General features: G+C 52.9%; 1 protein-coding gene and 1 long non-coding RNA gene across 4 annotated transcripts in view; one reads left to right on the plus strand and one right to left on the minus strand.

Moving 5' to 3' along the window:
- LOC140384761 (SH3 and multiple ankyrin repeat domains protein 2-like) overlaps positions 1–26,610 on the minus strand; it is a 1,513,496-nt gene that overhangs the window by 1,279,233 nt on the left and 207,653 nt on the right. The window lies entirely within an intron of this gene.
- LOC140384953 (uncharacterized) overlaps positions 1–26,610 on the plus strand; it is a 58,094-nt gene that overhangs the window by 18,778 nt on the left and 12,706 nt on the right. The gene's annotated exons all lie outside the window — the stretch shown is intronic.

Consider the following 26,610-nt stretch of genomic DNA (forward strand, 5'->3'; position numbering starts at 1 on the left):
GAACAACATGACCCCGGCCATGCGCGGACCTGACCTGCCAGCCACGACCGCACAACCCATCCCCTGGCACCCCCCACTAGTTCCCCCACCCCTCTCGGAAGCCCCTCCTGGGCAGCGGCACAGATCCCTGCCGTGCGTGGCAGCGCTGGGCACAGTCCAGTCCGCACGGTCGGGAACTGGCCCATCAGGGATGAAGCATCGCGGGAGGGCCAGCCGATGACTTGCTAATGCCGTTGCAACGACGCGCAATGAGGTGACGCTATTTCCACCGGGATGGAGACTCGAAAACTGGCGTCAATCCGGAGCCGGCCCCGATTTGAGCAGCGGAGTCGATTCTCCGCCCGATCGTCGATCACGGTTTCGGAAATGAAGAATCCAGCCCTATATCTTTATAGCACTTGGGTCGAAGGGATCACAGCATGTGGGGGGGAAACGTGAACACTATGGAGTTGGATGATCAGCCCTGATGGTAATGAGTGGCAGAGCGGGCTTGAAGGGCTGAATGGACTCCTCCTGCTCCTTTTTTCAATGTTTCTCTGTTTCTATTCTCTGTCCGATAAGGAGCCCTAATTGTAAAACAGTTCCTCTCAGCTCTGGACTCACCACAAGAGGAAACATCCTTTCCACATCGACCTTGTCAAGACCGTCAGGATCTTATACACGACAATCAGGTCACTCCTCACTCGTCTAAACTCCAGTGGAAACAAGCCCAATCTGTCCAACTTTTCCTCATAAGACAACCTGCTCATTGCAGCTATCAACCTGGAAATCTCTGAACCATCTCCAGTGCATTTACACCCTTCCTTAAATAAGGAGACCAAAACTGCTCTCACTATTCTAGATATGGGGCGAAATTCTCCCGAAACGGCGCGATGTCCGCCGACTGGCGCCCAAAACGGCGCCAATCAGACAGGCATCGCGCTGCCCCAAAGGTGCGGAATGCTCCGCATCTTTGGGGGCCGAGCCCCAACATTGAGGGGCTAGGCCGGCGCCGGAGGAATTTCCGCCCTGCCAGCTGGCGGAAACGGCCTTTGTTGCCCCGCCAGCTGGCGCGGAAATGACATCTCCGGGCGGTGCATGCGCGGGAGCGTCAGCGGCCGCTGACAGTTTCCCACGCATGCGCAGTGGAGGGAGTCTCTTCCGCCTCCGCCATGGTGGAGACTGTGGCGGAGGCGGAAGGGAAAGAGTGCCCCCACGGCTCAGGCCCGCCCGCGGATTGGTGGGCCCCGATCGTGGGCCAGGCCACCGTGGGGGCACCCCCCGGGGCCAGATCGCCCCGCGCCCCCCCAGGACCCCGGAGACCGCCCACGCCGCCTTGCCCTGCCGTTCAAAAGGTGGTTTAATCCACGCCTGCGGGACAGGCAATTTATCGGCGGGACTTCGACCCATCCGGGCCGGAGAATCGAACGGGGGGGCCCGCCAACCGCCGCGGCGCGATTCCCACCCCCGCCGAATCTCCGGTGCCGGAGACTTCGGCAACCGGCGGGGGCGGGATTCACGCCAGCCCCCAGCGATTCTCCGACCCGGCGGGGGGGCGGAGAATGACGCCCCTGGTCACACCGATGCCCTGTATAGGTGAAGCATAACATCCTTTCTTTTATGTCAATTTCCTCTTGTAATAAAGGATAGCATTCTATTAGCCTCCTTGATTACATATTGTACCTGCACACTAACGCATTGTGATTCAAGCACGGGTATACCGTAATCCCTCTGCACCTCGGAATTCTCCACCTGTTCTCCGTTTCAGTAATATTCCACTTTTTTATGTTTCCCACAATATACTTCATCTCCCAAATTCTTGCCCACTCACAAGGAGAGAGGAGGGCTTGATTCAACATTCATCTGTCCCTCCGCCAGTGCTAATCTACCTCCGCCACTACGATAGTGGGTGTGATCTAACGGGAGAAGCAGGAAGTGTGGTAGCGAGCGAGAATTGCCGGGTGTTTCCCCACCTTCGACCCTCGAGCCCACGTTCGGTTTTGGGCCGGTAATGATGGGTCACGGGCTTCACGGCAGAAATGGCCGTCCCGCCAGCTGATTCACCCGGCCCGCACCCGAAAGCTCCCCGCTTATAATGGGGCGTAGTTCGTAAACAATCTCTCCACAAAACCCCGGACAACACGCAGCCATGCACTGCGATTCACAAATACCCACCAGGCCAGCCTGATGGGCACGATTGTCACGGTCGAGTCACGGTGGGAAGGCCTGGGCTGGGATTCTCCGCTTTTGGGACTATGTCCCCACACAGTCGTGAAAACTGTGTTTTTACACCAGGAAAACTGGCGCCAAAAGGACCCAGATTCACAGTCTTGCTGGGGGCTGGCAGGCAGCTGTCATGGAGATCGCAGGTCCAGCTGCTGATACGGCCCCCCCGCACCTCTGGGTGCCGCGCATGCGCATGGCGGACTCAGCCCGCGGACCTGGACCGGCAAAATAATGCCCTGCATCGGCTGCTCGCGCACCCGGACCGCCCACCCATAGTGCCCCCAACCCCGAATCAAGCCCCCCCTGCCCGCCTATCGGCCCTCCCCGACTGTGGCGGCCCCGGACTGAGTCCGCAGTCGCACGCGAGGATCCCGGATGGTGGGACCATGAGAGAACCACATCGTCGGGAATTCGGCTGGAACATCGCAGGACAGGAGGCGGTGGATACTCGGCGTGGCGTACTCCAGGAGGAGTCAATTTTCGGGGGGGTGGAGAATCCAAAACTGATTCTCCGCCCCGTCTTTGAACCTGATTTCAGCGTCGGGGATCAGAGCAGCCAGCCCTCTGTTCCCCCCCCCCCCCCCCCCGAGGGGGTAGGAGGGTCAGCCACAGGTCAGCAGTGCCGCCTGGGAGGCAGTGGCAGCAGCCGTCAGCAGGGGGGGTGTTACCAGGAGGACCGCCACCCAGTCCTGTAAGAAGCTCCACGCGCTCCACTGGGCCACATGGGTGAGTTAGCATCGGTTCCCTGCTGCTGATCCCACCTTCCACTCCCCTCCCCCTCCCACCGACAAGATGGTGGTCGGCAGTCCCCCAGCACAATATCGTGCCTGTACCCCCTGACACCCACCAGCACACCCCATCCTTGCCCAACTGCGGTGCCCGCGCTTGCCCCACCAACACAGCCCCCCCAGCGTTGCCTGCAGCGTGTAGCTCACAATGCCCTCTCTTTGTCCCCGCAGGACATGTCGGCTCACAATCAGCAGCCGGACCTCAGAGCCCCCAGCCCCTTTGAGGACGGGCCCTGGAGATAGCAGTGGTGACCAAGGACAGATTGGTCGCCAACATCGAGATTGGCGTGTGCCACAGAGGTGAGGGTCCACCCCACCCACCCAGATGACCCGTCACCCAAGAGGGCAGTGGGACGGACAGGCAGCAGGAAGAGGGCAGTGGGACGGACAGGCAGCAGGAAGAGGGCAGTGGGACGGACAGGCAGCAGGAAGAGGGCAGTGGGACGGACAGGCAGCAGCAAGAGGGCAGTGGGACGGACAGGCAGCAGCTGGAGTTGCCGCTGAGATGGGTTTCACAATCCACGGAGTGGCCTGTTGGATCTGTGGGCGCCTAGCCCCTCACCTTCCAGCTCAGGGGCAACCCCCTGTCTCTGGCACCCAACCTCCTCCCCACCGACCACACCCAGACTCCGCTCCCCACGCCCCCCCGCCCCCCGACACTGGCATCAAACCCCCTCCCCAATGACCACACCCAGAGTACCCCCCCCCCTCCCCGACACTGGCACCCAACCCCCTCCCCACCGACCACACCCAGACTCCGCTCCCCCCGCCCCCCCGCCCCCCGACACTGGCACCCAACCCCCTCACCACCGACCACACCCAGAGTACCCCCCCTCCCCAACACTGGCACCCAACCCCCTCCCCACCGACCAGACCAAGACTCCGCTCCCCCCGCCCCACCCCGCCCCTCGACACTGGCACCCAACACCCTCCCCACCGACCAGACCCAGACTCCGCTCCCACCAGCCCCCCCTCCCCCGTCTCTGGCACCCAACCCCCTCCCCACCGACCAGACCCAGACTCCGCTCCCCCCTCCCCGACACTGGCACCCAACCCCCTCCCCACCAACCAAACCCAGACTCCGGTCCCGCCCCCCGCCACTGGCACCCAACCCCCTCCCCACTGACCAGACCCAGACTCCGCTCCCCCCCCCCCCCCGCCACTGGCACCCAACCCCCTCCCCACCGACCAGACTCCGCTCCCCCCCCCGCCACTGGCACCCAACCCCCTCCCCACTGACCAGACTCCGCTCCTCCCCCCCGCCACTGGCACCCAACCCTCTCCCCACCGACCAGACCCCGCTCCCCCCCCGCCACTGGCACCCAACCCCCTCCCCACCGACCAGACTCCGCTCCCCCCCCCACCACTGGCACCCAACCCCCTCCCCACCAACCAGACCCAGACTCCGCTCCCCCCACCCCCGCCACTGGCACCCAACCCCCTCCCCACCGACCAGACTCCGCTCCCCCCCCCCCACCACTGGCACCCAACCCCCTCCCCACCGACCAGACCCAGACTCCGCCCCCCCCCCCGCCGCCCGCCACTGGCACCCAACCCCCTCCCCACCGACCAGACTCCGCTCCCCCCCCCGCCACTGGCACCCAACCCCCTCCCCACCGACCAGACTCTGCTCCCCCCCCCGCCACTGGCACCCAACCCCCTCCTCACCGACCACACCCAGACTCCGCTCCCCCCCCCCCCGCCACTGGCACCCAACCCCCTCCCCACCGACCAGACTCCACTCCCCCCCCCCGCCACTGGCACCCAACCCCCTCCCCACCGACCAGACCCAAACTCCGCTCCCCCCACCCCCGCCACTGGCAAACAACCCCCTCCCCACCGACCAGACTCCGCTCCCCCCCCCGCCACTGGCACCCAACCCCCTCCACTGGCACCCAACCCCCTCCCCACCGACCAGACTCCGCTACCCCCCCCGCCACTGGCACCCAACCCCCTCCCCACCGACCAGACCCCGCTCCCCCCCCCGCCACTGGCACCCAACCCCCTCCCCACCGACCAGACCCCGCTCCCCCCCCCCCGCCACTGGCACCCAACCCCCTCCTCACCGACCACACCCAGACTCCGCTCCCCCCCCCCCGCCACTGGCACCCAACCCCCTCCCCACCGACCAGATCCAGACTCCGCTCCCCCCACCCCCGCCACTGGCACCCAACCCCCTCCCCACCGACCAGACCCAGACTCCGCTCCCCCCGCCCCACCCCGCCCCCGACACTGGCACCCAACCCCCTCCCCACCGACCACACCCAGAGTCCCCCCCCCCTCCCCGACACTGGCACCCAACCCCCTCCCCACCGACCAGACCCAGACTCCGCTCCCCCCGCCCCACCCCGCCCCCCGACACTGGCACCCAACACCCTCCCCACCGACCACACCCAGACTCCGCTCCCCCCCCCCCCCCCGCCACTGGCACCCAACCCCCTCCCCACCGACCAGACCCAGACTCCGCTCCCCCCACCCCCGCCACTGGCACCCAACCCCCTCCCCACCGACCAGACTCCGCTCCCCCCCCCGCCACTGGCACCCAACCCCCTCCCCACCGACCAGACCCAAACTCCGCTCCCCCACCCCCGCCACTGGCACCCAACCTCCTCCCCACCGACCAGACTCCGCTCCCCCCCCGCCACTGGCACCCAACCCCCTCCCCACCGACCAGACTCCGCTCCCCTCCCCCCGCCACTGGCACCAACCCCCTCCCCACCGACCAGACCCAGACTCCGCTCCCCCCCCCCCCCCGCCAGTGGCACCCAACCCCCGCCCCACTGACCAGACCCAGACTCCGCTCCCCCCGCCCGCCCCCCCCCCCCGCCACTGGCACCCAACCCCCTCCCACCTCCTCCGATCCTCACAGCAGCTATGTTGCCAGCTTCATGTTTTTAAATAGGTGCTAAAGGCCCCCGCGTGACCGCTCTTTAGGAGACGGTTAGATCACGGGGGGCTGTTAGATAGGTGGTCCTTCCCGTTAATCGGTGAGAAATGGTTTCTCGCCACGCCGAGGCGGGATCCGAATCTGGCCAATGGGAGCGGATCCTGACTTCGGCCTCTCCTGTGATCTAACCAGCTCGCTCGGGTCCACGTTAGATCTCGTTGTCAAACTGCTGGAGTGGGGTTTGGAACCGCAATCTTCCGATTCAGGAACTGCTCCAGTGTCACTCAGGCATTGTTCCTGCTTGAAGAGTTTAAAATCTGAAGAGCCGTGAGGTTTTGCTGCAGCTTTATAAAACCCCGGTTAGACCACACTTGGAATATTGTGTCCAGTTCTGGTCGCCTCATTATAGGAAGGATGTGGATGCTTTGGAGAGGGTGCAGAGGAGATTTACCAGGATGCTGCCTGGACTGGAGGGCATGTCTTGTGAAGAAAGGTTGAGGGAGCTAGGGCTTTTCTCACTGGAGCGAAGAAGGCAGAGAGGTGACTTGATAGAGGTGTACAAGGTGATGAGAGGCATGGATAGAGTGGATAGCCAGAGACTTTTCCCCAGGGTGGAAATGGCTGTCACGAGGGGACATAATTTTAAGGTGATTGGAGGAAGGTATAGGGGAGATGTCAGAGGTCGGTTCTTTACACAGAGAGTGGTGGGTGTGTGGAATGCACTGCCATAAGACTATAAGACCATAAGACCATAAGACATAGGAGCGGAAGTAAGGCCATTCGGCCCATCGAGTCCACTCCACTATTCAATCATGGCTGATTTCAACTCCATTTACCCGCTCTCTCTCCATAGCCCTTAATTCCTTGAGAAATCAAGAATTTATCAACTTCTGTCTTAAAGACACTCAACGTCCCGGCCTCCACCGCCCTCTGTGGCAATGAATTCCACAGACCCACCACTCTCTGGCTGAAGAAATGTCTCCTCATCTCTGTTCTAAAGTGACTCCCTTTTATTCTAAGGCTGTGCCCCGGGTCCTAGTCTCCCCTGCTAATGGAAACAACTTCCCTACGTCCACCCTATCTAAGCCATTATCTTGTAAGTTTCTATTAGATCTCCCCTCAATCTCCTAATCTCCAATGAATATAATCCCAGGATCCTCAGACGTTCATCGTATGTTAGGCCTACCATTCCTGGGATCATCCATGTGAATCTCCGCTGGATCCGCTCCAGTGCCAGTATGTCCTTCCTGAGGTGTGGGACCCAAAATTGCTCACAGTATTCTAAATGGGGCCTAACTAGTGCTTTATAAAGCTTCAGAAGTACATCCCTGCTTTTATATTCCAAGCCTCTTGAGATAAATGACAACATTGCATTTGCTTTCTTAATTACGGACTCAACCTGCAAGTTTACCTTCAGAGAATCCTGGACCAGGACTCCCAAGTCCCTTTGCACTTCAGCATTATGAATTTTGTCACCGTTTAGAAAATAGTCCATGCCTCTATTCTTTTTTCCAAAGTGCAAGACCTCGCACTTGCCCACGTTGAATTTCATCAGCCATTTCTTGGACCACTCTCCTAAACTGTCTAAATCTTTCTGCAGCCTCCCCACCTCCTCAATACTACCTGCCCCTCCACCTATCTTTGTATCATCGGCAAACTTAGCCAGAATGCCCCCAGTCCCGTCATCTAGATCGTTAATATATGAAGAGAACAGCAGAGGTGGGGGAGTCAGAGTCATTAGGGACATTTAAGCGACTCTTAGGCAGGCACATGGACAGCAGTGAATTGAAGGGGTGTAGGTTAGATTGATCTTAGATTAGGATAAATGTTCGGCACAACATCGTGGGTTGAAGGGCCTGTACTGTGCTGCACTGTTCCATGTTCTATGTTCTGTCTCTACATCCTGCAAACAGAATGCATGTTCAAAATTGAATGCTGTTTTTATTCAATGAATTCAGATTAACACAATCAAAGCAATCAGTTTAAATCACTGAGATTGCTGGTGTTGTCTTCTTTAGAACACAGTTTGTTTATCAACGGGTTTTTCATTGTGTTTTTATCCAAATGGCTCTTTGATCACAGAAAATGCACAGAGAGGGAGAATAAATCTGAATAACAGGAACAGATAATAATCTTCATCAGTGTCACAAGTAAGTTTACATTAACACTGCAATGAAGTGACTGTGAAAATCCCCTAGTTGCCACAATCCGGCGCCTGTTCAGGTACACGGAGGGAGAATTCAGAATGTCCAATTCACCCAACAAGCATGTCTTTCGGGACTTGTGGGAGGAAACCGGAGCACCCGGAGGAAACCCACACAGACACGGGGAGGATGTGCAGACTCCGCACAGACAGTGACCCAAGCCGGGATTCGAACCCGGTACCCTGCTAACCACTGTGCTACCGTGCAAGCCAATGTGGGAGAGTTAGTCGGAATGACGGAAAGCTTTGTTGAGAGGTTCTCTTTTATTAAGAGAGAGGTGGAGAAAGGGTAAGTTTCTGATGGTCAGAGCGACCGTAATGAAAATAAATTTAAAAATGGAAAATAAATCTAATTTATTTATCACATTGTGGTCAGAATGCGGAATTCTCAGCAGCGAAGTCCATATTGGGTCCATAAAGTCATAGAATTATACAAATCTGAAGGAGGCCATTCTTTGTAAGAAATATCCAATTATTCCAACTCCCTCGCTCTTTCCCCTTAATCCTGAAATTATTCCCTTTTCAAATATTTATTTCCTTCCATTTTGAGAATCACGATCGGATCTGCTCCAGCATCCTGTTAGGCAGTGCTTTCCAGATTAAAGTGACTCACTGCATAACAAGAAGGCTTCTCAATTCCACTCAGGGCCTTTAGCCAATTCTGTGTCCTCTGATCCCTGACCGTCCTGCAGCTTTGTACCTACCCTGTTAGAGACATTCCCTTTTTGGACACCTCCATTACATCCCCCCTTGACATTCTCTGCTCTAAGGAGAGCAATTGGACCTTCCTCAGTCTCTCTATGTAATCCCTGGTACCACCCTGGAAAATCTCCTCTCCAAGGCCCTGCCACCATGCCTAGCGTCCGGTGCCATGAAAGGGAGGCAATGACTTGAATCTTACTCAGCCCCCAGGTGCTGGGATCGCTGAGAGTGGGGGAGTTTTCCCAGCTGTGAGCAGGAGGCAGTGTGAATCGGCTCCCCATTACAGGATGGTGCGAAGCCTATTTACAAAACTAAAGCCCCAGTTTGGGATCAGCATGGCCACCAGGACATTGCCGACTCCAGAGAACTCCTGCCACCCGTACCAGCTGAGGTTATTCACGAAGGCCCCGCCTTCTCAACCTTGCCCCTCGCCTGAGGTGTGGTGACCCTCAGGTTAAATCACCACCGGTCAGCTCTCCTCCCTCAAAGTGGAAAGCAGCCTGTGGTCACCTGGGACGAAGGCAACTTATTTACTTACTGACCTACCACATTGGGGGGCACTCTGCTTCATTGAGGAGGCCACCCTACAACACCACAAGGAGCTGTTCGAGCTGGAGGCCTCCGTGATTTTCCCTGGAGGGATTTCCCTTCAAATCGGTCGGCTTTTTGTCTTTAGCCATCCTGAAGTTATCACATACTTTCTCATATCCCAGAACCTACGGTCTCCAGATAGTCGTACCCAAGATGTAACCTCCCTAGAATCACCAAGGCAGTCCTCTGAGGTCCTGATGCGCTGACTCCATGGGAGTTGTGCCGGAAGTTTGAACTTCTGAGGGTAGGTCTCCCTGAGTCCCGAACTCTCCGAAGGAAATTTCCAACTCTGAGTTCCAGTCCGAGATTTCAGAGGGTTTGGTCTCACTTACCCGGATCGATCCCCAGGAAATGTTAGACTGAAAGACAATGATTCTATCTCCTGGGTAACAAAACACAATTACTCACACTGATCCCTCCCTTACTGCACCCCCCAACTTGTCCAAACCCCCGGACCCTGTCAATTACCTCCATCCCCAACTACCTCCAACCCCCCCATTCCCCACTGACACTCTCACCCCTGACCCTCAAAAGCTCGACAACCCCAATCCTGATACACCACCCCCCCAAATCCCACAGCCCTCCAATTCACCTCCGACACCCCTCCGACTTTCAACTCGCCCTTACATTCTTACTCCACCCAACCTCCATCCCCACCCCTGCCCTCTGACCCTCCCCCCGACCCACCGGCTCCCCTCCTTGACCCTCCAACTCCCCCACCTGGTCTTCCAACCACCCCGACCCTCTGCTTTTTGACCCCCCCATGTGTCAATATTGGAATTATGTGACAATGGAGTGGATGCTTTAGTTGACAACTCTGATCAGCTGCCACCAATTGGGGTACGATTGGGAAATTATGCCAAGTATTTCAGAAATGGCTTGTACCAGGTGGTGGGGGTGAACAAGGGAATCTCTGCCTGCACTCTGTAGTCTTGTGGATGAAAATAGATGAAGGAAAAGACTGACTCCATATTCATTCAACACCCTCCAACTCCCCCTCGACTTCCAACTTCCTGGCTAATCCTCTGACTGCCCTACCCAACTCTCCCACTCTGCCCTGAGCATCTGACACCCCTGACTCTCTGAAGCCCCTGTGACACCCCCTGACCCTGTGACACCCCCTGACCCTGTGACACCCCTGACCCTGTGACATCACCTGACCCTGTGACACCCCCTGACCCTGTGACACCCCCTGACCCTGTGACACCCCCTGACCCTGTGACACCACCTGACCCTGTGTCATGCCCCGACCTGACCTCACCCCCTGTCCACCCTGCCACCTGTTATTTTATTACTTCATGGCATGTGGGATTTTTTTGCCCATTGCTAATTGGCCTTGGGTGGCTGAGTTTGCTGACCATTTCAGATGGCATTAAGTGTCAACCACATTGCTGTGGGGTCTGGAGTCACATGTAGGCCAGACTGGGTAAGGAAGACGGATTTCCTTCCCTGAGGGACATTAGTGACCCTGATGGGTTTTTACAACAATCGGCAATGATTTCATTGGCACCGTACCCACCCTCCCCATCCTGCCACGCTGACCAGCTGGCCCCTACCCACTTACTCCACTCACACTCATTCACTAACACACTGACAATGTACTTAAATGTCCTGAAGTTTTTCCCTGGGTTGCAATTTCCATGTCCAGCGAATGGCGACCAACCTCAGATGCTGCACTCGGCCCTGATGCTGGGGGAAAGCCTGTGGTAACATCCAGGCCGATATTCCAGATGAGACCCAAAAATAAAAGGGAATTAGATAACTGTTTGAAAATAGTTGTGGGTATGGGGACTATGTGGACCAGGTGGCCTATGATCAGAAAACTCTGATGAGGATTCACTGGATGAAGTTTTGTGCTGTAATATTCTACGATTCTGATGTTTAGCCTGAATACAGAGTGTCCATCTGTCCCTTTTTATTTATGTGTTGCTGTACCCTAGGCTGTCATCCCAATAGAACGCACATGTTCATTTTCAACTGTGTAGGAACAATATTAATTGGCTTGAACCATTAACCTACTTTTACAGTGAGATGTGCTTTTCTTTCACATTGAGTTAAGCTCATAGCTGATAGATCAATACTCTTGATAGTAATGTATATTTTTAAATGTATGCATGCATTGAACTATTAATCACAATGCTGACAATCCAAGTTATGTCCCAATTTAAAACTACCAGAACAACATCTTGTCTTTATATAATACCTCAGGAACATAACAACAGGAGTAGGCCATTCAGCCCCTCGAACCTGTACCGCCATTCTATAGGATCATGGCTGATCTGTGACCTAACTCCATAGTGGGGTACCGCAGGGTCCAGTGCTGGGACCACAGCTGTTCACAATACACATTAATAACTTGGAGGAAGGAATTGCAATATCTCCAAGTTTGCAGACGACACTAAGCTGGGTGGCAGTGTGTGCTGTGAGGGGGATGCAGAGAGGCTGCAGGGTGACTTGGACAGGCTGGCTGAGTGGGCAAATACTTGGCAAATGCAACATAATGTGGGTAAATGTGAGGATATCCACTTTGTTGGAAAAACAGGAAGGCAGATTATTATCTGAATGGTGGCAGTTTAGGAAAAGGGGAAGCGCAACGAGACCTGGGTGTGAAGGTGGAACAGTCGCTGAAGGTTGGCGTGCGGGTACAGCAGGCGGTGAGGAAAGCTAATGGCACGCTGGCCTTCACGGTGAGAGAATTCAAGTACAGGAGTAGGGATGTCTTGCTGCAGGTATACAGGGCCTTGGTGAGGCCACACCTTGAGCATTGTGTGCAGTTTTTGTCTCCTAGAACATACAGTGCAGAAGGAGGCCATTCGGCCCATTGAGTCTGCACCGACCCACTTAAGCCCTCACTTCCACCCTATCCCCGTAACCCAATAACCCCTCCTAACCTTTTTGGTCACTAAGGACAATTTATCATGGCCAATCCACCTAACCTGCACGTCTTTTGACTGTGGGAGGAAACCGGAGCACCCGGAGGAAACCCACGCAGACATGGGGAGAACGCGCAGACTCCGCACAGACAGTTCCTAGTTTGAGGAAGGATATTCCTGCTATTGAGGGTGTCCAGCGAAGTTTCACCAGACTAATCCCCGGGATGGCAGGACTGACACAAGAAGAAAGACTGGATCGACTGGGCTTGTACTCACTGGAGTTCAGAAGAACGAGAGGGAATCTCATAGAAACAAAATCCTGATGGGATTGGACAGGCTAGATGTGGGAAGAATGTTCCCGATGTTGGGGACGTCCAGAACTAGGGGTCACAGCCTAAGAATAAGGGGTCAGCCATTCAGGACTGAGCTGAGGAAGAACGTCTTCTCTCAGAGAGTTGGGAACTTGTGGAATTCTCCACCACAGAAAGCTGTCGGGACCTGTTCAGTGGATATATTCAAGAGGGAGCTGGACGTGGCCCTTGCCGCTAAAGGGGTCAAGGAGCAGGCAGAGAAAGTGGGAGTGGGATACTGAATGTGCATGATCAGCCATATTGAATGGTGGTGCAGGCTCGAGGGGCCGAATGGCCTCCTCCTGCTCCTATTTTCTATGTTTCTGTAACAGCCTTCGGCCCATATCCCTTAATATCTTTGCTGAACAAATCTCAGATTGAAAATTAACTGTTCCAGCTTCAGCTGCTGTGCGTGGGAGAGAGTCCCAAACCTCGACCACCCTTTGAGTGAAGAAGTTAGAACATAGAACATAGAACAATACAGCGCAGTACAGGCCCTTCGGCCCACGATGTTGCACCGAAACAAAAGCCATCTAACCTACACTATGCCATTATCATCCATATGTTTATCCAATAAACTTTTAAATGCCCTCAATGTTGGCGAGTTCACTACTGTAGCAGGTAGGGCATTCCACGGCCTCACTACTCTTTGCGTAAAGAACCTACCTCTGACCTCTGTCCTATATCTATTACCCCTCAGTTTAAAGTTATGTCCTCTCATGCCAGCCATTTCCATCCGCGGGAGAAGGCTCTCACTGTCCACCCTATCCAACCCCTTGATCATTTTGTATGCCTCTATTAAGTCTCCTCTTAACCTTCTTCTCTCCAACGAAAACAACCTCAAGTCCATCAGCCTTTCCTCATAAGATTTTCCCTCCATACCAGGCAACATCCTGGTAAATCTCCTCTGCACCCGCTCCAAAGCCTCCACGTCCTTCCTATAATGCGGTGACCAGAACTGTACGCAATACTCCAAATGCGGCCGTACCAGAGTTCTGTACAGCTGCAACATGACCTCCCGACTTCGGAACTCAATCCCTCTACCAATAAAGGCCAACACTCCATAGGCCTTCTTCACAACCCTATCAACCTGGGTGGCAACTTTCAGGGATCTATGTACATGGACACCTAGATCCCTCTGCTCATCCACACTTTCAAGAACTTTACCATTAGCCAAATATTCTGCATTCCTGTTATTCCTTCCAAAGTGAATCACCTCACACTTCTCTACATTAAACTCCATTTGCCACCTCTCAGCCCAGCTCTGCAGCTTATCTATATCCCTCTGTAACCTGCTACATCCTTCCACACTATCGACAACACCACCGACTTTAGTATCGTCTGCAAATTTACTCACCCACCCTTCTGAGCCTTCCTCTAGGTCATTGATAAAAATGACAAACAGCAACGGCCCCAGAACAGATCCTTGTGGTACTCCACTTGTGATTGTACTCCATTCTGAACATTTCCCATCAACCACCACCCTCTGTCTTCTTTCAGCTAGCCAATTTCTGATCCACATCTCTAAATCACCCTCAATCCCCAGCCTCCGTATTTTTTGCAATAGCCTACCGTGGGGAACCTTATCAAACGCTTTGCTGAAATCCATATACACCACATCAACTGCTCTACCCTCGTCTACCTGTTCAGTCACCTTCTCAAAGAACTCAATAAGGTTTGTGAGGCATGACCTACCCTTCACAAAGCCATGCTGACTATCCCTGATCATATTATTCCTATCTAGATGATTATAAATCTTGTCTCTTATAATCCCCTCCAAGACTTTACCCACTACAGACATGAGGCTCACCGGTCTATAGTTGCCGGGGTTGTCTCTGCTCCCCTTTTTGAACAAAGGGACCACATTTGCTGTCCTCCAGTCCTCTGGCACTATTCCTGTAGCCAATGATGACATAAAAATCAAAGCCAAAGGTCCAGCAATCTCTTCCCTGGCCTCCCAGAGAATCCTAGGATAAATCCCATCAGGTCCCGGGGACTTATCTATTTTCAGCCTGTCCAGAATTGCCAACACCTCTTCCCTACGTACCTCAATGCCATCTATTCTATTAGCCTGGGGCTCAGCATTCTCCTCCACAACATTATCTTTTTCCTGAGTGAATACTGACGAAAAATATTCATTTAGTATCTCGCCTCTCTCTTCAGACTCTACACACAACTTCCCATCCCTGTCCTTGACTGGTCCTACTCTTTCCCTAGTCAAATTAATTAATTAATCTAGCCTCTCCTATCTTGGTCTCTGTCTAAGGCCCTAACTGGGACTAGAACCCAGCACCTTTCGGATCTCATCCAAACTCTCTAACCGCAGAGCCACCAGACACATGCCTAAGTTCTTCCCAATATCTCTCCTGAACGGTCTGGCCCTAATTTTGAGACTGCGCCCCCTAGTTTTAGAATCTCCAACCAGTGGAAATAGTTTATCTTTATCTACCCTGTCTTTTCCTGTTGATATTTTCAATACTTCAATCAGACCTTAACCTTCTAAATTCTCGAGAAAACAGGTCTAAATTGAGTAAACTCTCCTCGTAACTCAAACCCTGTAATTCCAGGTATCATTTTTGTTAACCTACGTTGCTCTCCCTCCAAGGCCAAGATATTCATCCTAAGGTGTGGTGCCCAGAACTGCTCCCAGTGACTCCGAGTGGGGTCTAACCAGGGCTTGTAAAGCTGCAGCTTAACCCCTGTGTCTTTATAAACCTTCAGTATCAAAATGTGATAAAGCACAAATCAAGGAGCCGTCTTGGAACATTTTAACATTAGAAGGTGTTAAATGAATGCAAGTTATGTATGTTGCCCTGATGGTTCTCTGTCTAAATTAGCCCCGGGGGGGGGGGGGGGGGGGGGGGGGGTCTCGCGAGATGTTGCGACCTGGATCTCGCACTCGCGGGGAAAAATTCAGATAAAAACATTTATATGAGCTATTAGCCTCTGGAACGAGAGGCCTCTGTCTCAGGATCAGAGGTCGCAAATTTAAAACGGATTTGAGGAGAAACTACTTCTCCCAAAGGGTTGTGAATCTGTGGAATTCGCTACCCCAGGTGGGGTGGATGCTGGCACAGGGAGTAAGTTTAAAGAGGAGTTAGACAGATTTTTAATTGGTAATGGGTTGAAAGGTTATGGAGAAGGGGCAGGACGGTGGAGTTGAAGCCAGGATGAGGTCAGCCATGATGAAATGGCACAGCAGACTCGATGGGCCGAATGGCCTAATTCTGCTCCAATAGCTTATGAACTTAGGAATTTATAAATATATCTGCGGCCGATTCTTCCAAGGCTCAAGAATTAATGCCCATGCCAGGGACACTTCGCCAGGGCGCCATTTAGCACTGGACCACACAAAGTTGAACCAGGCGTAACAGCACCTGGGAGGGAGGTCTCACAGCCAGCAGAAGCCCCCAGATGGTCAGGCTCTGGGCAGGATGGTACCCTGGCACTACCGCAGTCACCCAGACACTTTGGTACTGCCACCGGGCATCCAGGCAGCACCACCCGGGCACCCTGACAGTACCACACTGGGTGGCATGGCCAGGCTGGCAGAGGTGCTACCAGGGTGTCAGGCTGGTAGTGCCAAGGTGCCCAGGTGCCAGGTTACCCATTCCAGGGATCGGACCAGGGTGTGGTGATGGGGGGTTCGAGGACACCTAAGAGGCCATGATGGGGTGGATGAGGGGTTCAAGAGTTGGGGGTGATATGTGAAAAAAAAATGTTTTCAATAAATCTAGAGTACCCAATTATTATTATTTTTTCCCAATTAAGGGGCAATTTAGCATGGCCAATCCACCTAACCTGCACATATTTGGGTTGTGGGGGTGAAACCCACACAGACACGGGGAGAATGTGCAAACTCTACACGGACAGTGACCCAGAACCGGGATCGAACCCGGATGGGTGGTGTTTAAAAATGGCAGAGAAAGGCACCACGGTGGTACCAGTGGTTAGCACTGGGGCTGCGGCATTGAGGACCCGGGTTCGAACCCCGGCCCTGGGTCACTGTCTGTGTGCAGTTTGCACATTCTCCCCGTGTCGGTGTGGGTTTCGCCCCCACAACCCAAAAGAGGTGCAAGTTAGGTGGATTGGCCACGCTAAATTGCCCCTTAATTGGAAAAAATATTATTGGATATTCTAAATTTCTAAAAAACAAATGGCAGTGCTGGAAATGAGGTAAGTGCGGCCTCGGTGGAGGGGGGGGGTGGCCTTCCTTGCCGAGGTCCGAGGTCCAAAAAAACAATGTCCTGTCAGATAGCGGGATCGTTTCCGGCACTGCAGACACGGGAAACACCCCTCTGTTCATGCCCAAATCAGAACTCTGTTTTTTGTTAAATCACGCCCATTATTTATCTGGCTAGTCCAGTTCTGTTTCTGGTCAATGATAACCACCAGAGTGTGGATAGTGGGGGATCCAGCGATGATAATAGAACAAACAGCAATACAGCACAGGAACAGGAATATGCTCCCTGTCTAAACTAAAACCTTCTGCACTTCTGGGGTCCGTATCCCTCTATTCTCATCCTATTCATGGGCGTCATTCTCCGCCGACGGGAGTCTCCGTTTTGCCGGCGCCCGGGGGGGTTTCCCGACGGCGTGGGGCTGCCCCACAATGGGAAACCCCATTGACCGGCCGGTGTTACGGATACTCCCGCCGGCCGGTCGGGGCAGAAATGTGGCGGGGCGGGTTGGAGAATTTCGCCCCATGTCTTTGCTGAGCGGAATCTGTACATTCTCCCCGTGTCTGATGGGTTTCCTCTGGGTGCTCTGTTTTCCTGCCACAAGTCCCGAAATTGGTCATTCTGAATTCTCCCTTTGTGTACCCGAACAGGCACCGGAATGTGGCGACTAGGGGCTTTTCACAGTAACTTCATTGCAGTGTTAATGTTAGCCTACTTTTGACACTAATAAAGATTATTATATTGTTATATTATAATTTGTCAAGGTGCCTCTTAAACGTCACTATCGTATCTGCTTCCAGCATCTCCTCCGGCAGCGAGTTCCAGGCACTCCATGTAAAAAACATTCCTCGCACATCTCTAAACTTACCCACTTGCAGCTTAAACCGATGTGCCCCGGGTAATTGACTTTTCCACCCAGGGGAAAACGCATCTGACTATCCACTCTGTCCATGCCCCTCATAATTTTGCAGACCTCTATCAGGTCGCCCCTCAACCTCCATCGTTCCAGTGAAAACAATTTGTGTTTATCCAGCCTCTCCTCACAGCTAATGCACTCAACGCCAGGCGCCATCCTGGTAAACCACTTCTGCACTCTCTCCAAAACCTCCACATCCTTCTGATAGTGTGGCGACCAGAATTGTAATCAATATTCCAAATGTGGCCTAACTAAGGTTGTGTACAGCTGCACCAAAAGTTGTCAATTTTTAAACTCAATGCCCTGACCGATGAAGGCAAGCATGCTGTATGCTTTCTTGTAATGCTACTGAATGTCAAAGGGTGATGGTTCTATTCTCTCTAATTAGAGATGGTCATCGACTTGCACTTGTGGGGCGTGAATGTAACTTGCCACTTGTCAGCCCGAGCCTGGATATTGTCCGGGTCTTGCTGCATTTGGACAGGGACTGCTTCATTATCTGAGGAGTCACGAATGGTGCGGAACATTGTGCAGTCATCTGTGAACATCTCTGACCTTACGATGGAGGTAGGTCATTAATGAAGCAGCTAAAGATGGTTGGGCCGAGGACACGACCCTGAGGAACTCCTGCAGTGATGTTCCTGCACCTGAGATGATTGACCTCCAACCACTACAGCCAGCTTCCTTTGTGCCGGGTATGACTCCAACCAGCGGAGAGTTTCCCCCCTGATTCCCATTGGCTCCAGTTTAGCTAGGGGTCCTTGATGCCACACTCGGTCAAACGCTGCCTTGATGTGAAGGGCAGTCCATGCTTTGAACCAAGGCTGTAATGAGGTCAGGAGCTGAGTGACCCTGGCAGAACCCAAACTGAGCGTCCGTTGGCAGGACATTGCTGAGTAAGTGCCACTTGATAGCACTATTGAAGACTCCTTCCATCACTTTGTTGATAGACTGATAGAACAGTAATTGGCCGCGTTGGATTTGTCCTGTTTCTTGTGTACACACCTGGGCACGTTTTCACATTGCTGGGTAGATGCCAGTGTTGTAGCTGCACTGGAACAGCTTGGCTAGGGGTGCGGCAAGTTCTGGAGCACAAGTCTTCAGTACTATAGCCGGAATATGATCAGGGCCCCATAGCCTTCGCAGTATCCAGTGCTGACGATGGCAGTTAGTAAGAGAGGGAATTGAATGTTCGGATATGGGGTAGGAAGGAAAGTGGAGAGCAGGAGGGGGTCTCGTATCAAAACAAAAAAATGATCTTGTATCCCATAGAATATGATATGGGAGAGGAAACAAAGGAATAGTCAACAACTAAAAGTGCCTACATACAATTACAGATGACAATTGAGGATGTTGTACTTTCTGAATGGGTGGGACACAGATTTCCAAGTTCGTTTCCAAGTTATTAGCAGCGTAACCTTGCTTCTGTATTTCAAAATTCTTCCACTGACAAATTATACCAAAAAGGTCCCTGCTCAAGAGATGCGCACAGCTTAAAATACCTGACAATAGAATCTATATTTAGCAGATCAGATTATTATACTAAAGCTCAGTTACTGGAGGGCTAATCAGAATAAAGGACAAACTACACATATATTTTGTACTGAGAACAGTTACATTTTCAACTCTTTTCCCAATAGGTTTATTCTTGCTCTGGACACAAGTCAGCTTCACATGATCAAGCTGTGTACTGAATCTTGACCTTGTTGTATCTTGTACTGTTAGAGGGGCTGCCTTTTGTTTGAGGCTTTTATGTGAGGTCCTATCTGCCTGCTTGGGTGCATGTTAAAGATGCCATGGCAGTATTATGGAGTAGGGCAGGTGAGTTATCACCATTGCCCTGACCAATATTTATCCCTCAATCAACGTCAGAAGAAACAGATGATATGGTCATTATTGCATTACTGCTTGTGGAAACCTGCTGTGCTCCAATTAGCTGTCGCGTTTCCCACACGACAACAGTAACTCCGCTTCATTGGCTATAGAGTGTTTTGAGTTGTTATGAAAAGCAATGTGCAAAGTCTGTTTTTAGGCCTTTGCTGTCTGCACTTTGGTTGCTGAATGCACCTACATAACAACTTCAAAATTGTTGGGAAAACAAAGGTAGTTTTGAGGGGTTTATATTTTTACTGGTAAACGTAAGCAGTAAGGTACAGCTTTACTTGGGTTTAATTTAATATTTCTCTGCCTGGAAGGGTAAAACCTGTTGTTAGATTCATGCTGGACAAAAGTGTTGCCTGTGTGGAGGTCGGTTAAGTTCCAACCGCGATTCTATTGAGCTTAGAGAGGGCTGTGGTGTGAAGAATAAATTGGAGTAGCCGGGGCATTGCTTAGCAGCAGGAGGCCACCGTCCTTTGTTCTTACTTTTAACTGGAATCCAGAGCAGTTGGAGGTGTGTAGAGAGCGAGAAGGCAGCTCTTAGAGCACTGCGAGAAGCAGTTGGTTGAGAAGGCTGGAGAGGGAACATCTCTCTCGGCTTTGCTATAAGAAAAACCATACCATGGAATAATAAGCAGCTAGTTAAGGACATTAGTGAAATGAAGAGAAGTTTACAAGGAGTCTGAAGTTAAAGACACTAGAACAGGGATCTGTTCAGTAAAGACGGACAGAGGTAAGAAGAAGGCTGAGATGCCAATAAGATATCTGAAGTGATTTTCAGGTTTGTAAGATTTACGACAGTCTGTGAAATCTGAATTATAACGGGTCGGAGAATCCCCTGGGGTCGGCGCGAATCCCGTCCCACCGCCCCGACACTGGCTGCCGTATTCTCCAGTGCCATTTTTCGGGCAGAGGTGGGTTTACCGCTCCGCCGGTCGGGGTCCGTTGGCAGCGCCCCCCCCCCTCCTCCCGGCGATTCCCCGGGCCCCGATGGTAGCCTGGCCTGCAATCGGGGCCCACCAATCTGCGGGTGGGCCTGTTCCGTGGGACCCCTTCTTCCTTCCGCGCTGGGCCCCTTTCGGGCTCTGCCATAGCCGGCGTGGAGACGAGAACCTCCCACGCACGCACCAAAACACGGCGGCCGGTCTGCGCAAACTCCTGCAGTCCCTTTGCCGCCGGCTGGAGCGCGCCAGCCCCTCCGCCGTCCACCTAGCCCCCTAGACAGGTGAGAATTCCTCACCTTGGGGGCCCGTTGACGCCGGAGTCGTTGGCGCCAGTTTTCCCGCCGGCGTGGGGACTTATTCCCCGGAAGGGAGAATCCCGGCCAATAACTATGGAAATCAGTGCCTGGATCTCAGAGATTGTGTTGAAGTCTGTAAGACAAAGAGATCCGAACAGGAATGGTGTGAAAACCTGGACTGGATTCGCTGTGAAAGGGAAAGCTTTGTTTGAAAGTGGAATTTTTTAAACCTGGACTTCAGAATGTAACCCGCCAAGGGAAAGCATTATTAAGAGAGAAGTATTTAAAGCATCTTTTTTGGGAGAGGAGTTTGGAAACTCTCATGTGACAATCATCTGGGGTGGATTCTGAGGTGAAAACCGCAGACTCTAACTTGTGTTGTGTGTACTTGACCACACTCATATTGTGCGCTCAAAAGGAACCATTGTAACTTAAGATCCTTTCCTTCGATTGCCACTGTGCCGTGGTGTAGAGGCTTGAACATTCCATTGATCCCGAGAGCAATGTATTGGGAGACTTAAGCTCCTGGCAAGGTCACCCATGAAGGTCGGAGGGGAGGAACCAAATAAATCCAAAACAATTCCTCAACGACAGATCAGACAGAAGATACTCGTATGGGATCAATGGCTGTGTTGGTGGATGAAGGTTGCAGCATAATATCATAGAATCATTGAAACATTACAGCACAGGAGACCATTCGGCCTATCTAGTCCATGCCAGCTCGAGGACACCCAGGTGTCCTTTCTAATCCCACCTTCCTGCACCCGCTCCATAGCCCTGTACCTTACAGCACTGAAGGTGCAGTTCCAGTTACGTTTTAAAAAGGTTTCGAATCTATGCCTCCACCCCCCAGCTCAGGCAACGAATTCCAGACTCCCTCTACCCTCTGCTTAAAAATGTTCTTCATGTCCCCTCTACACCTTCTGCCTCTTATCTTGAATCTCTGTCCCCTGGTTCTAGAATTCTCCACCAAGGGAAACAATTTTATCTTGTCCACTCGATCTCTTCCCCTCATAATTTTATAGACCTCAATTAAGTCACCCCTCAGCCTTCTTTGTTCCAAGGAAAATAACCCCAATCTATCCAATCTCTCCTCGTAGATACACTTTTCCAGCCCTGGCAACATTCTTGTAAACCTCCTCTGCTCTCTCTCCAGAGCAATAACGTCCTTCCTGTAATGTGAAATGAAATGATAAAAATGAAAATCGCTTATTGTCACAAGTGGGCTTCAAATGAAGTTACTGTGAAAAGCCCCTAGTCGCCACATTCCGGCGCCTGTTCGGGGAGGCTGGTACGGGAATTGAACTGCACTCAATACTCCAGTTGTGGCTTCACCAGTGTGTCATACAATTCCAACATTATTCTCCGCCCCACTGCACCAGTTTTCTGATGCACCCCCACCCCCCCTCACCCCGCTCCCCCCCGCCGGCAGCAGGATCCTCCGTCCTGCCAGCCGACCAATGGACCGTTCCCACCGACTTACCTGCCAGGTCCCGACGTGTGGGACCATACGTAACCCACACCATCGGGAAACCCCCAGGCGCGGGGTGCGCTGCCGGCGTAACGGAGAATCCTGTCAACGGAGAATCCAGCCGTATATCCTATTCTATGCCAATGAAGGAGTGCATTCAATATCCTTGCTTTACAACCTTTCCTACTTAAACTGCTGCCTTTAGGGACCTGTGTACCTGTACACCAAGATCGGCAAGCAGTAGAGAAATCCCCAGTCGGTGAGGTTCCTTTGCCACTGGAACTGTTCCGTGCGTCTGCCGTTGTGCATTCCCATGTTAAAAGATCCTCGTGTACGAGGTGGTCATCTTCCCAACTCTTCTACACTGCTCAGAAACATGGACTATGTACAGACGCCACCTCAAGGCCCTGGAGAGGTACCCTCAATGCTGTCTGAGACAGATTCTCCGCATCTACTGGAAGGACAGGAGTACTAACATCAACTCCACTGCTCCACTGGGCTGGTGTCACAACATGCCGAGGATGTCAGAGTCCCAACTGCCAAAGCGAATCATCTTTGCCCAGCTCCAGGAAGACTTCTGAATAAGAGGAGGGCGAAGGAAATGGTTCAAAGACACCCTGAAGGTTTACCTCAAGAGATGCAACATAGACATCAACACCTGGGTGACCCTTCGTCAGAAGTGACCTACTTGGAGGACCCTCCGGACTGAAGGGACACAATTCTTTAAGGGCACCCAACAGAATGAGGAGGCCCAGAAAAGGAGCCTGAGAAAGGAATCGCAGAGAAAGCAATCCAGAGTCGAAGGACAGATCGCACCTCCCAGAAACGCCTGCCAAGTGTGCAGCCAAAGGTGTGGCTCTACGATCAGACTGATCAGCCAAGCAAGGGCCCACGGAGTTTCTAAGGTACCGATGCACTGAGCCTCCAAAACGGTGAATCCAGCCCCATCTTCGCCCACCACAGCAGAATGGCACCAGATTTGCGCTCACACTCGGCGCTTTGGCGCTGTGAGGTAGCAGTGCTAACCACTGTGCCAGCATGCCGCCCAAATAAGAACACGTGACTGGGAAATCATCCACCCTACAGGTGAATAATCCGGTGACATTTGGTATCATTTTGCCAGCACAATATGTTTTTATTGAATTTAGAGTACCCAATTCATTTTTTCCGATTAAGGGCGATTTAGCGGGGCCAATCCACCCACCCTGCACATCTTTGGGCTGTGGGGCTGAGACCCACGCAGACACGGGGAGAATGTGCAAACTCCACACAGACAGTGACCCAGGGCCGGGGTTGAACCCGGGTCCTCGGCGGCATGAGGCAGCAGTGCTAACCACTGCGCCATTGTGGCTCCCCTGCAAGAACAATATGTGATAAATTTGTATTTTTGAAAATATTCAGAGTAACTTCCATCTAATTTGCTCCAACATTTACACGCTAACAATGTGTAATATATAGAAATGTCACATCATTACCGTGTAATTCATTACGGGCATGATTCTCCCAACGGGAGTCTAACTGCCGACGCCGGAGTAAAATTCGGAGTGTTTTACTTCGGCATCGGGACCCGTTCCCAGACCGAATTCTGGGGCCTCCGTGGGGCTGGCAGGGGGGGTGGCGTGATTTGTGGGGGCGGGGCCTCAGCACGGCATCGGAGACCCGGCACTGCGTAAAAGACTCGGCGCCTTGGGTCCCGCGCGTGCGCAGTGGCCGTCCTCCCCCAGGCCGCTCCGCACATAAATGGCGCAGGGCTATCACATTGCCAGCGGAGGAAAGGAGGCCGCCGACAGAGAGGCCGGCCCACCGATCGGTGGGCCCCGATCGCGGGCCAGACACCATCGGAGGCCCCCCCCCCCTGGTGAGGGAGCGCCCCTCCCCCCAACAGGCCGCCCCCCCCCCCCCCGAGCGTTCCCGCAGAGTTCCCGCCGGCAGTGACCAGGGGTGAATGGCGCCGGCGAGACTCTGTCGTGTCGGAGCGGCCGCTCGGCCCATCCGGGCCGGAGAATCGGCGGCCCCGCCGATTCCAGCGGCCCGCGGCCAGCGCCGCCTCAAACGCGCCGGCGCAAATGGCGCCAATTCTCTGCAGCTCAGAGAATCGCGCGCCAGCTTGGGGGCGTCGGGGCGCGGTTGCTCCGATTCTCCGGCCCGACGCAGGGCTCGGAGAATCGCCCCCATCATCTCTCAATTCACTCTGTTCCCTTTGAATAAACATTAGTAAAGCTGTCTTTGAATCTGATTGAAGTTGCTGCAAATGTATCTCTTCAACCACTCAGCTTTTTCATCACTTTCTCTCCAAAACTCTTGAACTCACCATCGCCAAGTAACTCTTTGTTAATTGATCTGTATTCGCTTTTTTGAGCCCCTTCAATTTGGCTTGCAGAGCCAGGGTTACCACGGCAATGTCAGTGACTGTTGCACCAAACTCTCACCTGCCTTTGACACTGTTTTCCTGCACGATTTGACGGTCTATCTTCATTATTTTTACATGGAAATGCTGACAAGACCTCAGTGAAGGCCCAGCCTTCGCTGCCTGATGCACGATCAATTGCACAAAGACTAAAGTTGGGTACAACTGTGGCTTTATTACAGTCAGATGCGTGGCCTCCTGCTGCAGCTGGCGAAATGGCAGGGCACTGGAGGTCATGCCTATTTATACAGTTCTCCGTGGGCGGAGCCAGCCGGCAGAAGCTACCAGAGAACCTGTAGTGTAGGTCCTACCTTGCATCTCCTATTACAGTGGTTCACCACATTCACCTGCTAAAGTCAATATTTTCCCGCTTCTGTAGTAGAAAGATTCAACACGCTCGTTAAGACAAAAATAACAAGACTTTATTTTCAAACAGACTGCATGCAGTAATGGCTGAAACTTGAAGTCAGAGAGCAGTCAAAAAAACTGCTGAGTCTTTCGCAAGTTCCGCGCTTTCGCAGAGATTTAGCTCAATATTTATGCATTATCATTATCAAGATTGTGTGACAACAGTATAGTCAGGAATTTGATCGGAAATACAAACAGAAGCATAGAACAGACCATTTTTGGTCACATCACTCATACCATTATCTTGTCCTTGGAGGCCTGAACTTATCTTGTTTTATTCCTACGGCCCTGGGTTATTACGAGTTAGTTTTATCAGGAGTTGCCGGGGTCCGGTGTTTTGGAATGGCTCAAACTTCGCTGATCTTTTCAGACTTCAAGTTATGCAGAGTTGGCCTTTTCAGTCTTACAGTCTGAAATGGTTAGGGCAGCATTTCTTACAGGGGTCTGGTGAACTGTGAGCATTCTTTACATGGGCCTGGTGAGCTGGAATGAGTAGTTTCAGCCTTTCTTACATTGTATCAAACATTTTGACCAGTCTTCCAATTAACCAGTTTCCCCATCATGCCATTACTTAATTCGTACCATATCACACACACCTTGTTAAAAATGAGTCCGGCGGGGGTGACGTGAAACTACTTCTGAGGAAAGGTTGAGGGAGCTAGGGCTTTTCTCTTTGGAGCGGAGGAGGGTAACAGGCGACTTAATAGTGGTTTATAAGATAATGAGGGGGATAGATAGAGTGGACGTTTCCTTGGGTGGATGTAGCATAACTATAAGATTCAGGGTGGGAGATATAGGAGGGATGTCCGAGGTAGGTTCTTTACTCAGAGAGTGGTTAGGGTGTGGAATGGACTGCCTGCTGTGATAGTGGAGTCGGACACTTTAGGAACTTTCAAGCGGTTATTGGATAGGCACATGGAGCACACCAGAATGGCAGGGAGTGGGATAGCTTGATCTTGGTTTTGGACACAGCTCGGCACAACATTGAGGGCCGAAGGGCCTGTTCTGTGCTGTACTGTTCTATGTTCTATGTTCTATATACAATTAGTGCAATTATGTAGAGTGGTAGGGAAAGAAAAGTCCATGTTGACAATCCGGAGTCCGTCAAATGTTCAGCCGGTCCAGTGCTTTGGTGCTTCATTGGGAGCGGCGTAACGGTGGCGGCGAAGTCGGTGCTGGCGGTGGTGGCGGTCCCCGGCTGGGGGTTCTGCCGGGACAGTGAAAACAGCGCGGGAAGAGAGTGAGCCGGGACAGTGAAAACAGCGCGAGAGGTGAGTGAGCCGGGACAGTGAAAACAGCGCGAGTGGAGAGTGAGCCGGGACAGTGAAAACAGCGCGGGAGCTGAGTGAGCCGGGACATTGAAAACAGCGCGGGAGGAGAGTGAGCCGGGACATTGAAAACAGCGCGGGAGGAGAGAGAGCCGGGACAGTGAAAACAGCGCGAGAGGTGAGTGAGCCGGGACAGTGAAAACAGCGCGAGTGGAGAGTGAGCCGGGACAGTGAAAACAGCA

The sequence above is a fragment of the Scyliorhinus torazame genome, chromosome 10 (genome assembly GCF_047496885.1).
Source record: "Scyliorhinus torazame isolate Kashiwa2021f chromosome 10, sScyTor2.1, whole genome shotgun sequence".
In the NCBI taxonomy this organism is placed as follows: Eukaryota; Metazoa; Chordata; class Chondrichthyes; order Carcharhiniformes; family Scyliorhinidae; genus Scyliorhinus; species Scyliorhinus torazame.